At 37.0% G+C, this 18,963-nt stretch overlaps 2 pseudogenes; both read right to left on the reverse strand.

Moving 5' to 3' along the window:
• Positions 1–1,247: 1,247 nt before the first annotated feature.
• On the reverse strand, positions 1,248–3,489 carry LOC122347454 (annotated as a pseudogene).
• Positions 3,490–12,541: 9,052 nt separating this feature from the next.
• LOC122347548 lies at positions 12,542–16,362 on the reverse strand (annotated as a pseudogene).
• Between the last annotated feature and the right edge of the window lie 2,601 nt (positions 16,363–18,963).

An 18,963-nucleotide genomic window follows, 5' to 3' on the forward strand; every position in this document is an offset into this window, starting at 1 on the left:
TATACAGTTAGCAGTGTAAAACGAGCCTGTCCATGAGTTTTCAGATACAAAATAAAGTGCATGGTCTCAGCATGGCCTTGTCATGTGCTATATGTAATTTGTTATTCTTCATTACATTATAGGACAGATGTAATCCCATCCTGTTACATTCATTCATTCATTCATCAGCACAATCAAATGGTTAAATATACAGTAATGCAGCACAGTCACTCAAGATGGTCATCAAAAATACAAAGTACCTACTTATTGTAAAAATGAAAAAGTTTATATTTTTGTTGCAGTGATATTATGAGGTTACAATATGCTTGGGCGATTTAAATTTAGTCTGATTGCTTGGAGTATTTTGCATAGCTCTTTATGTTAAAGAGGTCATCGTGAGCTATTAAATGTTCATTATTTTTTAAATAATATGTTAATCTTGCTATGAAATTGTACTGTACCCTTTTAATTGTACTGTACCCTTTTGGCAAATAGTCACAAATTAAATTTTGGTGCAAAACCTCTACAGAAAAAAATAAATGAAGTAAATATTTACAGAAACAATTATATTTAAAAAAGTATATAATCAAATACACAATTTAAATAATACAAATACAATTACAAAAAGTGAGCACTGCATGCAAAATTAAAGTGTATGTGTGCCGTCTATTTTTGCATCCATTATTTAATTATAACCTAAAAAAAAATAAAAATAAAAATAAATATCCTACCTCCAATTACAAAACTGAGGTCTACTGCTTTGCAAAGGCTTAAACTACACATCAATATGCATTCTCATGGGTTATTCTTGTTACCATTAATTTTAAGTGATTGATATACAGAATAAATGTAGTTTATGGCAGAGACTTTTGAGATAGATAGTACATACTGCATTGCTACTTCTCACAATACTGTGTGTTTATTTGTAGGTTGGAATTGTTAATATAAAGCATTTCACAGTGGCCTGGTATATGAATAATGTTTATAAGTATGTAAGGCCAAAAACATCAGTTCATAACCATAGCAAATACCTTGTGAATTTACTTTGACCCTGCATATATTGCTCTACAGTCTGAAATGGGTTTCATGAGTGTGGTCTGTGTTGCAAGTATATTGCTGTATCAGACTTGGAGGGTAACAAACATTTTTTTTTTTTTTTTTTTTTTTAGGAAATAGGCTCATTCTCCAATTCAGTTAATAAGTTGAAATTTACCATTTTTGAATCCCTTGAGCCGATCTCCAGGTCTAGCGATAGCACTTTTAGCATAGTGTAGAATATATCACTGAATCCAATTAGACCAGTAGCATCGCGATCAAAAATGACCAGTGTTTTAGTATTTTTCCTATTTAAATCTTGACTCTTCTGTAGTTATATTGTGTACTAAGACTAGCAGAAATTTTCTAGGCGGATATAATTAGGAACTATACTCTCATTCCGGAGTAATAATCAGGGAAGTTTGCTGCCGTATCATGCCCGCAGCACACGCAGTACACATCCTCGGTTATTACAACGGAATGAGAGTATAGTTCCTAATCATATGCTACTGGTCTAATTGGATTCAATGATCTATGCTAAGCTATGCTAAAAGTGCTATTGCCAGACCTGAAGATTGGATTTAAAAAAGGTAAAACTAAACTTATTAACTGTAGGGGAGTTGGAGAATAAGCCCATTTAAAAAAAAAAAGTGGAGTGTTCCTTGAATACCAATACATAACCATATTTTCATTATCACACATCAGCGAAAACACTAACATTTGAGGTGTTTCTTGTTGGACATATCGTTCCATATTCTCAGTATCTCCTCTGGTGAGATCTGATGCACAGTCAAGACTTTTCGGTAGCGGCAGAGACTGTAGGTCATTTTCCAATGATTGAATCCAGTGTTCTGGAAAGGATGAATGCCTAGTTTCCGCAGACATAGTCCCACATAAACATCCTCCAGATGTAGGAGTCTAGTATGGAGCGAGGTCTTATAAACCAGCTCTGCAACGTCTCCAGAGAAGATGTATCCAGTGCCAGAGCAAAAAGGTGGGTACCTGCTGTCGGGGTAAAGCTCTCTGGGCATGAACCACTTGCTGTGAACGTCCCGTATGGGTCCTCCGTTTATCACATGACCTGTGAAAAAGCGTCGCCTTGGTTTAGGAGTTTGGTCTTAGAAGGTTAAACACTAAATTGTCCATATTAACAAATATATCACTGTCCGTTTTCATGATGTATTGCGCTGGGCAGAACGTAGACACCCATCGCATACCCATGAGAGTCTTCAGGGTCAAATTGTGGTAGGAATCCACAAAGTCCTCGACTAGGATGTCATGGAAGATCTGGCTCTCTTGTTCCACCATCTGGTTGAGGACAGGTTCGGTGCTGAACCCAAGAAGGAACAGAGTCAAAATGCGAACTTCGCGAACGTGTTCTCATCTCCCCACGTCTCGCGGATCGCCTGGCGGGCATCGAACTCCTTGTGGTTGGTGCTTATGAGGAGAACAAGAAAGGGCGTTGTGCTTTCACATTTGTTGGGCTCATTGATGAGGAACTTGAAATTGTGGGGGTTCAGAGCACGCGTTCGGATATTGCTGAACGTGTCGTTCTTCGAGATCCTCGGCAGCGGTTTGCGGGCGGTGAAGGTCATCTGACCTACGTAGGTGGTTGAGGGCCGAGAGCCACTGAGATACCACAGAGCACTGGCCCAGCAGACCACAGTCAGCAAATACAGGCATGACACCTTCGATGGCATCTCGTCAGTGGCTGGATCACCTGCGTTTAGCCCACGGGGGCCAATCACGTGTAGTTATTTGGAAAGCATTGCTCAGCTGAGCACAAACCATCCATCTTTTGATGTCAGTGCTGGTTTAGTTCTGCTCAGAAGCATTTATTACAGAAACACAGACATCACCTAATATTTTCCCTAAAGGCTTTTTTCTACCAATCATTTCTTGTGATTTAAAAAGATAGAACTATTCCTTCATGTGCAGTTATAGAAAAAGGACTAAGAAGGCTTTCTCTTTATTCATATTTACATTCTATATCAATGGTTCTAAATTAGGGGATGACTTAAAATGATTCAGTTGAATATATGATTATTTATTCAACTGATACTTTTTGATACTAAAAGTATTAATAGATTATGTATTTATTAGAGTCTCTTTTGCTATTACTGCTTGTTTTCTGATTTAGGTTCATAAAAAGATTTAAAACAAATAATCTTTGCTAGCATTTCTCCTATAATTATGACACAGATATCCTACCTTAGCCATTCAAAAAAAGTCAAATAGTTTCTAGAAGGTTCTATACTCCAATTGTGCTGAGATTTGCATCCACTTCCCAATGATTGACCTTCTATCACTGTGGGTCATCACCGCATTGCGTCTGCTCTGACACCATTAATAAAAGCATATAGGGTGGAGTGGACAGAGATGCTTCTCAGTTCAGGTACTGCAGGATGTCTCTTTGTCTGTAGGTCACAGAAAGCCGAGACGTGCTCTTTGCATATGACAGCGTTCTTTCCAGATCCCACTTCTGCGAGTCTAAAATAGAAAAACAGAAATATATAGGCGTAAATGTAGCAGAATATCGTATGAATTGTAATGCGCACATGTGCTTTACTGATATCACATGATCATCATTCTATATTTAGCCCTCACAGCATGTTGGTCTCTCCGGTTACCGTATTGCATCTGAATGATTAGACAGATAATACATACACAGTGGTGAAATATAATAATCTAGTGAGATTTTTGTTTGCTTAAGCAGTCTGACAACAGTCAGTGCTCCACACAGAGATCTGATCTCATCATCATCATCATCATCATCCAGTCTGTCTGGAATGACATGAAGAAACAGAGCAAACAGACAGATGACAGGCAATCCAGAAAAAACGTGGCAATGTCTTCAAGATGCTTTAAGTGACCTGCCTGCAAAGCTACCTGAAAAACTATGTGCAAGTGCACCTAAGCTGATTTAAACGCAAAGGATGGTCACACAAATGTTGATTTAATTTAGTTCATACAAGTTAACTAATAAAGAAAATCTAATCATGCATTATATTTGACAGCATCCTCATTTCACAGCATTTTTACACCAAGTGCCTAAACTTAACAGTGCTGTAGCTTTGCAGGAAGGTTTCTTGAAGCATCTTGGAGATGCTGTCATATATTATTATTATTTATTTATAAATCAAGAATACTATTACAGAATACAAAAAATACCCTACATATTGAAAACACACATAAACAGAAGGTTGTAGTATTACGGGTGGGGCTTTAAACTAAAGGCAGACCTGGTAAAAAGATCTATCTGTCTCTATTATAAAATGGCACTTCAGCAGAATTTTTGCACCTGAAGACACAAAAGACGATAAACAAACAACATCAGCAGCAGCAATCGTCTGGGAAGGATTCCAACAGCAGGACCAGAGGCGATTTGTGGGCCCCTCAGCTCCCCCAGAACCTCATTTGGGAGAGAAAAGTGACTCATCCCTTTCTTTCTGGCCTGTTAAGTATTGTTTCTATGAAACTTGATTAGATCCAGGAATGACTTTTCTTTGTCAGTATAAAGCATCTTAAACATAATAACAGACACAATTCACAAACCATAAATTTTTAGACTATATATATATATATATATATATATATATATATATATATATATATATATATATGTTTGTGTGTGTGTATTTTTAAAATATGTCTATATAGTTTTGTTAAGCTCTAGTTTGGAAAACTAGCTGAAATAAGGAAGTTGGAGTTTATGTATTATTATAATTTCGCATTTTTGTTTTGTTTAGTTTTTTTAAATAAATGCAGCCTTTGTGAAGAGATATCTTATACAGTTATTCAAATAAAAATAAGCCTTTACTATAATTTAAAATCCCTTTAACGTATCCTTGCTGAATAAAAGTAACATCTTTCAAGAAAAAAAAAACTAAGAAAAAAACAACAACATACGGACCCCAAGCTTTACAAAACAATTGTACATTTTACTATGCTTTCCTTTCTAACTTTTTACGTTTCAAAAGTATCACGTTTCAAAAATATTAAGCGGCAGAATGGTTTCCAACATTGATAATAAATCAGCAAATAAGAAATAGGTTTAAAAAAAGACTTCTAAAGGATCACGTAACACCAAAGACTGGTGTAAAATTCCACTTTGTCCATTAATAATTTCTATTTTGAAGTATATTTGTAGTAGAATGCAAATTGTAGTAATATTTCACAATATTATTGTTACGTGTTCATTAATACGTGCATCAAATAGAAACAGCATGGAGCCTGGGGGAGAGAGAGGGCAGCGAGATAGAGAAAGATGAGTTTTTGGTCCTTGTTTTTACAAGATGGGTAAGCAGGAGTCTCCACTACACAAACATAATCTTTTCTTTATCTTGATTCCCCCTTCTTTGCTTCAGATCAACACCAGCCTCCTTTTCCTTTCCTTTAGAAAGGTCAGATACATGCAAATACTGCAAATGCCACAGTACGGAAGCTAAAGATCAACTTCTGCAGTCACACACACATTGATTTAGATAGCCTATACTTTTTTAAATAAAAGTGTGGGAATTGTGGTTTATGTGGACACAGATTTGTTTAGTGCCATGAGTATGACAGAGGTATTATAATTTGAAGATGGTTCATGAGGACGCTGCCAATGTGCTCAAATTAAAAAGGCTGTAAGGGGTAGGTTTAGGTGTATGGTTGGTGTACGACAATAGTACATACAGGTTGTACAGTATAAAAAACCATTACGCGTCATAAAACATAAATGTCAACGCGTGCACGCTTTATACATGATCTCACATACACATACATTCACATTTTTCAGTTCTGTATCCACCATCTTTTTGGTTGGTAATTATTCATCCAAGTGATGGCACCATTTTGCTTTTTGGAATACAGCATCTGTCTTCCGTTGCTGTGGGATACTCTGCTGTTGCCATGGGGCATCCAGTCAAACAGTTCTAAATGCAGTAATTAACCTTCAGCATTGTACTTGGACAAAACGAAGTGGAGCATCACTTTTATGAATGTGTGTCTCTCTCCCTCTAACAGTAAATTTGCATATATGCTTAAAATTGTCATTAACCTAAAAAACATACATCCAGGATTGTTTTATAGCTTTTTGTCACTCTACTTTAACCTTAAAAGGGATAGCTCAGCCAAAAATAAACATTCTGTCATCATTGACTCACACTAATGTCATCCCAAACCCATACAATATTCATTTAATTAACTAACGGCTTTTTACAAATACCTTTTCTATATTTTGATGAATCAATATATAATTAAATTATTTACTTTTATAATACGTTTTGTCATTTTGGAGCACAACTGCCCAAATCCCCAATTTTTTCATAAAAAAAGTAGGGATACGTCCAATATTTTTCATAAATTTCCAATTATTTTGACCAATAACCAATGTATTTGTACCAACTGTGCAGAAGTAAAAATAATAATAATTTTGGCTTGTTTTTGACCAAAAATCTATTTGTTAGCAGTAGTAAACTTTATTATAGTTATTTTATAATGAGAGCACACTGAAAGCCTAATAAAATCCATCTCTGCCGTTTTATTTTTCCTTCTCAGACAGATGCAGCTGAAACCCTAACTTCTTATTTGTGGTTTAAATATAAGATGGTCAAAAGCAAAAGAAATACAAAGACTCTAAAACTCTTTTAGACCTCCTTATATTTAAGTTTTTCTAATCCAGGTGTTAAAATGGCAGCGCTGTGGGCAGAAACTAGCAGATTAAGGGAGCTAATATTATTATAAGATGCCCTATCTATGTCACAGAGGGAGTTAAATCTGAGCTGCTTACCAAAAAATATGACTGGGTTGTTTTTTCTTCATGTTTTCTGGGTTGGTAGATGCACATACCTGTCTTAGACAGACTACACTAACTGGACACTGCCATTTACATACAGGCAGCTGAATACTGATGGAGGGGATTATTATGTTTTAGGCTCTGGCAAATGTAGTATAATTTGATTCACAACAGATTCAGTCAGTCAGAGAGAGAAGTATGGTGTGTGGAAATACTATCATGGTGCTTTCACTGACCATTACTGCCACTAGAACTTAATTAGTTTTAGTAAATGCACTGCAAAAATGTTTTCATCTATATCTTTGTAGTTTTTTTTTGCAGTAAATGGTGCGATCCTTTAAGCAAAAATCACGTAATATGAATTATTTTCACGTTTAGTTTTTAATTTTTTTACATAAAAATACATTTTTGCTATTTAAATAAGAAAAATGAACATTAAAACAACTCAATCATAGTCAGTGCTGTCTAGCCTTCTTCTCTGTTTTTGACTCAATCTATAATGAAAAGTAAATAACGTCTGCCAGAGTCTAAACCATATTTCTCGGTTCAGTGGCTGCATATTTGTCATGTGTATAATTGTGTTTGCTAACGCAAGGCTTTCTGTGATTTACTGATCAATAAACAGATGGCTGGCACTGCTTCACTTGCTAATGATAAATCTTGAGGCAGCGTGTGTATGTATGATCTTTCGCAGCCCTGGCGTTTTTTTTTTTAAGATCGCTCCTATTGTTTGCCCAAAATTAAAATGATAATTATGCAATATTACGTAACTATAGAAATTATACCTAAAACTATAAACCATTTTAAAACACGCCGCTGTTGGCAAGATGTTCTTTCCAGGAATATCCATTTCTGTTGATGAGTTGGAATTTGAATTGATTTGGCCACACGCCACAGGATGTTTAATTGTAGTAGAGCTGTACAGTCATGCCATCAATTGTAGGCCAAACCTGGAAGGCTAATTTGCCATAGATTCCCACAAGAATTTCCAGTGGGATTTTAGCATGGCTTTTGTCCATTTACAGTACAAATTAAATCAGGCTTGTGGTTACCATATTACCATACCATAACTTACACGCAGACCCCCCTAAAAGTGAGCATAGATGCAGCTAATAAACTGCGTGTAAATCAAATAAAATAGCAAATATAATAAATCAAATAGCAAATATATTTTATGTGGTATTGCAAACTTTTTTATTAATATGTTATATAATAAATATATATATAATGATGTTTATTTTCAAAATGTCTGTATGACAACATTTTTGGGGTAATTCATAACATAAAATTACACGACATACACAGTTCTGACAACAAATGCAACTTAAATTCACGGAAATTAACTGACAATTAAAAAAAGGAAACAACACATTAGCAGTCAGTTCAGTTCGAATCCCACACTAACACTTACATTTTCCCAAAGTTTACATTTTTACATTTTAAATCAGTCAGAAGCGATGAATCAAATGCAAATGTTTAAGTGGTCAGAAACTTTTCCATTCCGTTTCAATGGCAGCCTGTTGGGTTCCGTCTAATAACTGCTTTGATTTAAACCAGGACAGTTTCAACTGCACTTCAGAAATAAGACACTCTCCACTATTTAAATATTTATGTGAATAAGAGATGCTTAAACAAGAAAATGTGATTGGTATGCAAGTGGGTTTGTTCTCCCTCAGCTCAGAGAGAAGCTGCTCTACTTACAGAAATCACACACACACACACACACACACACTAATACGATGACATTATATTGCAGCGCTGCAGTAAACTTATTTCTCAGGAACAAAAAAGTCAGGGGGCGGAGTCAAATTAATTGGATTGTATACCTCTCACAGCGACTATGAAATATCACTATATGCAAAAACAAAAACACTGATGATCTATTTATACTATACTGTGCGTCAATAAGGAGATGTGTTGTGGTCAACGTTGAGAAAGCCTAATAAATGTCAATCATGCATGCATCACATCACTGTGTTATAGATGTGCAATTACACAAGATCTTAGGAGCTGCAGTAGACATACATTATCAGGGCCTCAGGATAAGGGCCAGGCGTATTAAGGGTCATGACTATTTCATGGAAAAGTCAACGTTAAAGGATGCCCTCACGCGCACTTAAAATAGCTACAGTACAACTTTAAAGTATCCTCAAAAGTTTCCTGGTTTATGCAGGAGGGTGCGATAGCTAGATCAGCAGAATTAATTCCCAAAGAACATAATCAAAAGCATGTCAACCATCCAAATCATGGCAAAAAAATACAGCTGACAGTATTAGGAGAGGGCCCTGGCCTCATGAAAAAATAATCTCTCTCCATTAAACAAAAGGTAACAGACTGACAGAGGTAAGATCTATAAGCGTTTCAAACGGCAAACATGATGGATAGCAGTGCTCATATCAAAACGCTCTAAACCAGGTACTTAACATCAATCAGAAACAAAACTCTGAAATAATAATAGCACCAATCAGAGATGTGCGCAATACTGATTATACTACTGACAATTTGTTGTCAATGGGGTCTAATTTTGTCAAATCAGCTAAAAAAATGTTATGATTTGGAATGAAATTAAGGTGAATAAAATTTCCAAATTCTGAATGAACAATCCTTTTAAAGGGTCACGAAAAACAACAATTAAGCCAATTAAACCATATATGTCCACGTTTTGTGGAATATGAAGGAAGATGATGATAACACACGTTTTTGGGAGGAAGTGGTAAATTTAGAGATTGTTTTAGACTTGCATTATTTATTCAGAAACACTAAAAAAAGATGTGTGATGGTCTTAAACACTTAAGCCAAGTCATACACGATCAGGGATGGGCAACTTCGGTTCTGAAGGGCCACTGTCCTCCAGTATTTAGCTCGGCCCTAATCAAACACACCTCCCTGTAGCTTTCTAGTGATTTTGAAGACCTTGATTAGATGGTTCAGGTGTATCTCATTAAGGCTGGAGCTAAACTCTGCAGGACAGGACTGAAGTTGCCCATCCCTGAGATATGTTATTCATAAGAGGGTGTGACCATTAACTAAAAACAGCCTAACTAAATATTAAGTAGTAATATTGACTAATAATTACTAGTAGGCTCACTTAGACAGGTTGTAGAACAAGTATATAGTTGATATCAAAAGCAACATTTGCCAGATGTTACTAGTGACAATAGACACTCGTTATAGGGACAGTATTTAAGATAGAATTTAATTCATTAGTACTTGTAGCTACCCACTAGTTACTAGTATACCATAGTCTTGCATGGTCTCTTAAATTGCATGCCAACGGTTTACATAACAATTACGTTTTTAAAAAGCAAACGTTAAAATCGCCATAGCCTAACTTTGTATTATAAAACGTATAGGCTGTATTATATCACAGCGTTCACGTTTTACAATATTTACAGATTAAATGATGGTCGCCTGGTAATGGATCCAAAATATACGCAAAGCACGCTTTATGCATCGCTCCTTTTCCCCCAAAAGCCGAACATAACATCACATGACTCTTTGGAGCGAGGTATCTGTCACCTTAAAGAATAGGACGCTGCACAAACGCAGACGCTCGACACGCTAGGTGATGGACAACGAGGCAACGCAACGCGAGCCTACCTTTTCGGGCAGATTCTCTGCATTCGTGAAATCCTGCCAGTTTTCTTCAGAGCACGATGCGAACGCGCGGCGTATCGAACGAGCGGTCGAATGGTTGCGAGGTGGTGCGCTGCGGCGAGTTATAGAGCGCTGTCCAATCAGGAGCCCGCCCGCAGAAGGCGAATCAGTGCTGCTAACCTACCCTGCTGCTCACTTGACCATCCTACATTCTCCACTTCATACTGCAACCTCTCTCCACAAAACACGGGTCAAGATACCTCACACCTATCAAATATTAAAATACACACACACACACACACACACACACACATATATATATATATATATATATATATATATATATATATATATATATATATATATATATATATATATATATATATATATATCTTAAAATGTATAATCTATTCTGAGTTTAACAACTTTAACAGTATTTGACTGTTGTTTAACTATACAAAGTTATTTAACTATTATTTTTAATCTATATGGATAAATTAGGTTGTTGGATTGCTACAATCGGATCATTTTAAATGTTTTTAGATATTTTCATCTTCCGGGTTTAAAATCTTCATTGTGATGATGTCGCAATTTTGTATTGTTATAAATGGTGCTTTACATATAATATCACCTCTTTTTATGTAAAGTTTGTATTATTTGTACTTGTGTAAAAAATATATATTTATAAAAATATCTGAAAAAATATATATTTATAAAAATATCTATTCTTTTTATTATGGTACTGCAGTAAGAGTTAGCCGGTGCTGAAAGAGGGGGTTCATGACTGTGCTGCCATACATGCATACGATAACTAGACCTCTGTACGAAGTACGATCACTAATGGGAAAAAAAATATGATGTACGATAATTTAGTATAATTTAGTATTTTTAAATGCTGGTCATTTTAATCACAGGGCTTCTAAACTAACTCACTTGGCTGTGGATCTTATGCCTACCGTGCTCTGCTTCCAAAAGAAGCATTATCTATGTTAATTTTGGGCGCTCTAGCGGTTAATAAACGGAATTGCACGCATCCCGCGGAAGAAAAACATTCCAACCGGAGCTACTTCTCCAAGTTTTTGTCTATGGCGATTCACGCAGGTATGTGTTACTCCGCAGCGGTCATGACCCAAACAGGCTACAATAGTTCGATTATAGCGCTTATTATAAGTATACCGTAGTGATTCGGGATAAGACAAAAAGGCGACTTGAAAGATGAATTTAAGAAGCACTCACCTTTGTGTACATTTAGCAAATTTTGAACACACAAACATTTTACATAGACAAAGCCAGCGATGACGCCATCAAATTTGTACCTCAAACGGACCCCATCAACAGTTTGGACCTTCCACTTACGTACACTTGTTATTTATCTATTGTGGTAATTTGCAGGTTGTGTTAAAAAGTTGTTGGTCTAGATACATAGGCTACCTCACGAACGACAATTTTCTTCCAAATGCAATAATTTTCAACTACACTTGGACATTTCCAATCTGGCAACACTGTTCATGACCCTTTAAAAACCATTATGAGTAATTATACGTAGCAGCAACTCGCTCGATGTTTTTATAATATACTAAAAAATTACATAGTAAATTTTAATATACTAAAAATTACATACTGTGGATTAAACTATATGGTAACTACAAGGTAAATAACTTATTTAGATTAGATTGGTTAGGCCAGTGTACATAATAGACTAAGGCTACTGCACATACACAATACCACTTTATATTATCATTATTTTTTATTATTGTTATTATGTATTCATAGTCAAATTATAGTGTTTGCTGTGATTTTGAATTGAATTCTCTGCCGTTTCTAAAGCATACATGGAAAGGAGTAATTGCATTACTCATCGCAAATGTACTGAAGTAAAAAAGTAAAGTGGCTATTGTCTTTGATACTCTGTAAAACTATAAGTAGCCAAAGGCAATATTACCAAAATACTTCATTCCATTGACAGTTTACAGAACAGTAACTAGTTATAAAGTGTTATCTTAACAGCATTTAATTCCATTGACTACTGAATTATAGGTAGGTTTTCAACTCACTACTAATTAACTTTTTTTTGGCTATACATCGATCATGTTTTTCATATGAAAAATAATGATCATGATGCTGATGAAACACAAAAGATTATACAGATAATTCCAGAAACATTTTTATTCAATGCAGTAGCAGTATAATAGAAACAATTCATTCTAACCACCTTATGACAGACAGTCTGTCAAGAATTCTATCAAACAAAAGCAGAAATAACCTCTTATAAATGTTCAAGAAAGAAAGTAAAAGAGTATCTGCTAACTTTCAGGCATGGAAAACAGGCAAAGATACATGAATTCTGAATTAAATGTTTACAGCAAAAACAACAACAAAAAAAACACTATTATCATATTTCCCCAATTTATCTTGCACACCAGGTGCTTTAAATAAAACTTTTTAAAAGGTTCCGATTGTGTTTAAATGTGCTGTCTGCTGCGAGCTGAGTATAAAATTCAATACGAGCATGCTAACATTCATCTCTCCATGAACAGAGCTTTGATACTGTTCTAAAGGATGTTGACAGAAGCTTTGATTGTGTATAAATGAGTGTATGGCAGATTAAACAGTGTTAATTATTGCTTTTCATCAGTCATCATCATAATATCGGTTCTGTTTAATTTGATCCTCTACGGACAAGAAGTCATTTTCATCCTGCCAGAGGCTGCTGGCTTCACTCAGCAGCCCAGCATCTTTGGTGTCATTTTTATTGAGCGGCTTCTTCCTCATTTCCGCCTCAGTGTGTTGGCCCAACTCCCCTTTTGATTCTATTCCAAAAATCCAGAAGGTCATCCAGTTGAGATGAAGCTGATTCCTTGCTACAAATGCCATCCTTAAATTCAGGAAACAAACTAGAACTGTCATCGAAACCTGCAAATATGTCATCTAAGAAACGTGAGGCACTAAACTTTGGGTTGTCATCTGTCTCAGTGCAAACCAATGTTTTAGTTTTGAGCTGTTCTTGTTCTGCCTCTTTTATATCATGTGAGTATTTGGCACGTGATGAGACAGAGCTGTCGTCTTGGAACTGTTGGAATAAGTTAGAAGCCCTCATCTCACTGTTGTCCTCTTCTTTAAATGGATCCTGAGCAGGAAGTGGCCCTGACAAGAAGTCCAGCAGCTCGGGTTCTTCTTTAATTTCATCAGTTCCTTCCAAACTGGCCTTGTTGTCCAATATTAGGTTGCTGTTATTATTATTATTGTTGTGCATTTCCATTGGCTGTTTGGCCATTTGATATTTCACCATCTATCACTGTCACTTTTACCTCTGCTCCCTCATTTACTTCACTTTGCACTTTCTTTTCACTTTCTTTAGTACCAGTTTCATCTGTGTCATTTGCTTTGTCACTTTCCTTTTCTATCTTAGATCCTTCTGCGACACCATTCTCCAACTCCTCAACTTTTTGACCATTCATTTCACTTCCTTCTTTTGTCTCAGTTGCTTGAGCTGTCTCGTTATTTCTCTGCTCTGTGCTCTGCTGGCTTTCGCTGGAGGGCTCAATGGCTTTGCCCATTTCACTGGCATCCTCTTCCCCCTCTGCAGTTTCAGGTTTTGGTGTTGGCTTCTCTGTCTCTTGAGCTATTTTAGCATCTGTAGATGATTTTTCTGGCATAAGCTCTCCACCATTTTCTGCACAGTTTCCACTTGTAATTGCAGTTTGCTTCTTATTTACTGCTGGTTCATTATTATCCTTACCTGAGAGTTCTGATTCAACTTGAGGGGGCCAGACAGGTTTGACTACCTTATTTCATCCTCCAAATTAAATGACTTTTTGGGAATCACTAAGGGTGGCCACACAACTGCCATTTTTATTCGCTGACTTCTTAATGTCATCATTGCGTCTTTTCTTGAATCATGCTGTCTGTGATGTTGGGGTCATTTTCTTGTGGACTGTGAGCTACTTTGACATTAAAATTGACAGGGTTGTTTTTCATGTTGTTTGTCTCTGATGAGTTGTTCTGATTCTTTGTACTCCAAAGTTCTTTGTGGGGCCTTTCTCCAAATCCTTCATCATAGTTGCCTTTAGACTTGAAAAGTTGTTTGTAGTGTGGCTTGCAGTACATTCTCGGTCCATGAGAGAAGCATAATTTCCAAGACTGAAGTAGAAAGAGAAGCACAAATATGATGTCTCAGCCATATACAAATGTCATATTTGATTCTGATTTAAACTAGATGGCTGTATTACAACAGCTCACATACCAATAACACCCAAATCCTACCTGTCCCATGGCATATATGTACCTTTGTGCACTTTTAGCGAGACAAAAAACGTGGCAATAAGTACATATCACTGCAGTTTCCAAAAGACACACCAGTGGCAGTAAAACTCTTATTTTTTAACACAAATTTACAGAGTTTTGATTAATGAAGCATAATTTTCACACAATTACTTGAAGAATATCACGTGACTTCAAAGAAATATTAATATGCTGGGATATTTGAAAACTGATGCTTTGGAATGCTTGCATCACAAATATCCAGCTTCATATCTATGGTTTTCATAGATAGTTTTGAATCATGCGTAACCATGGTTTGACAAACATATGAAATCTACATGAAAGAGGGTTGAAATGACAGGGTTGTATCAAAAATGCTTTTGTATCAGCTTCAGCATTTGTTTAGGGGTTGGATTTGGTGTAGAGCATATTCTCTGGATATAAACACAGCCTATATCAGTGGTTCCCAACCTTTTTCTTGTTTGAGGCACCCTTAGAAAGCCTTTCAAAAGTTCCGGCACCTTTATAAGGAAATAGATATTTAAAATCTCCGTAGCTTTTTTATTATTATTTATTTATTTGTTTCATTTAGAGTTTGCATGCAACAACACCTTATACCTAGTCCTAGATGATATGAGAATACTGTTTACACTGATTCTGCCTTAATAAAAATTTTGTTGAAATTTTGGTGGCACCCTCAAAAGATCTCTGGCATCCCTTAGTGCATGGCACACCGTTGGGAACCACTGGCCTATATCAACGTAATAAAAATTAGCTGGAGGTTCACATATTGAACCCGTGTTTTAGAGCCACTCAGTGGACATTTCTCTTTGAAACTGTGATGAAACGCGTAGTAAGGCACATAAAAACAATGCTGCATAAAAGTGCATAGATGTATGTACAACTTTTTCATCTTATTCTACACTGTAACAAATTAAAACATTCAGGATTAATGTAAAATAAACCTCTACCTTAGCTGGCTGCTGCAGTGGGCACATCTAAAACAGCTTTTATGGAAGTTTTGTTTGTCTGCTATGAGAGACTCCATGGGATACACCCTCTTCCGACATACCCGACACAGTTCGGACTCTGGCACCCGTATTTTCTGTCAGAGAGAGACAAGCATCAGAAAATGTTTTTAAATGTGTAAGCACACAGTCATACACAGACTCACATGGACAAACAGTTTCATTATGCTTTTATGAGCAGTTGTTGTTAAGTTAGGATATTTTAAAAACATAAATAAGAAAGCTGTTAGTATAGTAGTTTAGTAATTTAGGAGGCGCAATACAAATGCAAACATTACATCAGGACCTCAGCACAGTCTCATTATATATAATGGGCAATACTACAAAAATTCCATCAATTCTAACAAAATAATACTCATATCTCATACTTTGACCACTCTAGTTTAGTACCACTCTATTATGAACACAAACTAAAAGATCAAAACAAAAGTACAGACAGGAATGCCTAAAGCATCACTATTTGTCAAATGCAAACACACCGTTTTAGTTATCACTCTGCACTCTTGTTAACCTTTCCATGCTCGGCCACATAGATTTACCGGTGACCACAGTCTGGTGTTGGTGTGAAACAGTCTGTGATCTGTGCTGCTCAGACACAGTGAAGCCCAGGTTTTGAAGACATTTTCACTCTCTGCCCATGTCTGCTGGAAGTTCTTTAGTAACTCTTCTGCAGAGGCCTCTGGTGAAACATCCAGGACAGGAAACATTCCCTCTTACTACTTCTGCATAAGTTGGTGGATCACCACGGGCTGTCACACTCTCAGAGTGGGGAGCTTGTTTCAGTCTTTAAGCCTGTTACAGTGTTTCCAAACTCATCTACTGTGGAGAAGTGCTCAGTTACAGATTTAGTTTGAGAGAATCCGTCAGGTGCTTCCTCTTGTTTTTCAAGATTCTTCTCTCTTCCCTTAGGTACTGGTGGGCGTGATCACCCATTTCAAAGACATTCTTGAGAGCTTTAATATCAAAGCTTGGTATGTCCTCCCACCATAGATGACTTCTTCTCAGATTCCAGCATCTTCTGTGTCACTTCCCAGTCTCTCAGTAATCACAATGGGCTCCTTGGACATAAACTTTAGCCTGTGGAGACTCAAATTTGTTAACAAGCTTTGTCAGGTCAACCCTGGGCAAGTCCTCTAACATTCTTTTCATGGACATCAATGGATTTTGGGATCTCTGGCTCATTATCTTCTGTATCTGGTCCAAGACGCTCTGGGATGTCAATAGGGTCTTTATGATTATATATGTGCGAGAGACCTCCTGCTTTGAGCCTCTTCAAAGAACTCTGCTTATCTTTTTACAGTCATCATAGAGTCTCCATGGATATCTGTGACATCTGTCAAGGATGATTCCATCATGTGAGTCTCAAAGGTAATCTCTGAACAGCTGGATGAGCGAGACCCTTCCAAATCCGTTTGGACCTTTATCATGTACTCTGGCAAAGGCATGGGTGGTGAGTCATGCCTTGTGAGAGTTTGGCTGTGGTATCTCTTAGTTTAGCCAGCTTCTCAGAGCACGCACTCATTGTAGGGGAGGTGTGGACTGGTTTAGGCGTGTTGGTGTTTCAGACCATCAGGGTGGAGGTGTTGGTGTGGTGCCCGACCTGTAAGAGAGAGGTGAAGGAGTAACTTGCAATGGAGAGTCTGTCCTCTTGGTGGACTCAATACAGATGAATGAGTGGGCGGTGTACGCATTTCTTAGCTCAGGTGGCATTTTGAGCTCTGATATCTTTGATTCACTCTGGCTCTCTGTCTTCTTCTCTCCACTACTTTCTTCTGAGACTCTATTTTTGCTGAACCAATAGTAATCTTAGATATTTTCTGTGTGGCTCCACCCACTATTTTCTTTTCCTGTGATGACTCACTTTTTGCTGTCTCTGAAACGGACAAATTTCCCTCTAAAAAATGTAGTTTAGCCAGGGCAAGGTTCTGCAAATAGATTACAACCTCTCTCATTTTTTGCTTGTTGTACTGAGATTGGCTCAAATCAGCCTTCTCTTCAGAACCAACCAGCCAATCAGGAATGATATCTCAGCATAGTTTGTAATGACTTTGGGTTTAGTTTTGCAGTAGTTCCTTCAAACTCTTGGATATAACACAACAATTTTTTAATTTCTTCACATTTTTGTGCATAAGAACTTTCAGTTATCATTGATGCACTCATTTCAGATTCTGCTGTTTTTGTAATCTCTGTTTTGTTTTGTTCATCTTTCTGCACTGACTGTTTTATGGCCTCCCTCTCTGCTTGGAGGCATGGTGGAGGCACTACCTGCTTTTGATTTGAAATTTACTTTTTTGTTGAGGTGCTATGTTGTTGAACTGTGCTCTGAGTGACCATCCTCTCTTCATGAATCTGGGCGTGTTCCTCTCTCTCCTGCTTGATGTGATTGAATGACAGATGTCTCCCCTTGTCCTTGATGTATCTCTGTTGATAATGCTGGTTGTATTTGATGTATCTCAACTGATGGTGGTGGTGCCACAGGTGGTGGCTCATAAATGATGTTTGTCTTTGCTTCTTCAACTGGACCTCAATTTTGGTGTCATGCTGGGTTTTGTCTCATTTCCCTCTTTTTTCTCTATTTTCACTTCAGCCCTGGTGGATTTTTGAGCACGCCCTGACTCATGTGGACACTTGAGAGACATTATTTTTCCTGTGTCTATGACTGTTTGCTCTAATGCTGATTGCTTGTATTGTATCTGGCTTCTCTCCCTTAGGCACCTTAAATGTTTTTACCTTAAAGCTCAGAGGTCACTTTTGGGATCTTTATGTGGTCTGAGAAGGAACCTTCTTGACTTCTTGAGCCAAGAAGTCTCTATGATCTCTTCTGCTTGAAAAGCATTGATCTGACTTTGAATGTTTTTGTGGCCTGGATGCTCTCTTCTTTTACAGAGTCAGTTTTGTACTGTCAACTTGCTGTTCAACAGACACACCACATGTTCTACAGGGGTTGGATGGCTTTTTATTTCTAAGGCAGCAGTGGTAGATACCTGCTTTTATCTAATACTGTGCTGGAGGATTCTGTAGTTGTTTTACTGACTTGCAGAAGGAAATGAAGAGTTGCTTATCTGAAAATTCGTGGGTAACTTTTTTCTTTGGGTGGAATCTGTGGACTTTTGGAGGGCATGTTTTCCTGCCTTTTCTATGGAATCATGGCTGGTTTATGTTTGAGTGTCTAGTTCTTTTGTTGTTTCTTGCTGTGTCTGAAAAGTAATTTGAGGCTGTTCAGATTTCTGTGTGTATTGACTCTACTGTAGCATTAATTTCACTGACATTAAATAGTTTAGTAGG

The sequence above is a fragment of the Puntigrus tetrazona genome, chromosome 6 (genome assembly GCF_018831695.1).
Source record: "Puntigrus tetrazona isolate hp1 chromosome 6, ASM1883169v1, whole genome shotgun sequence".
Classification (NCBI taxonomy): Eukaryota; Metazoa; Chordata; class Actinopteri; order Cypriniformes; family Cyprinidae; genus Puntigrus; species Puntigrus tetrazona.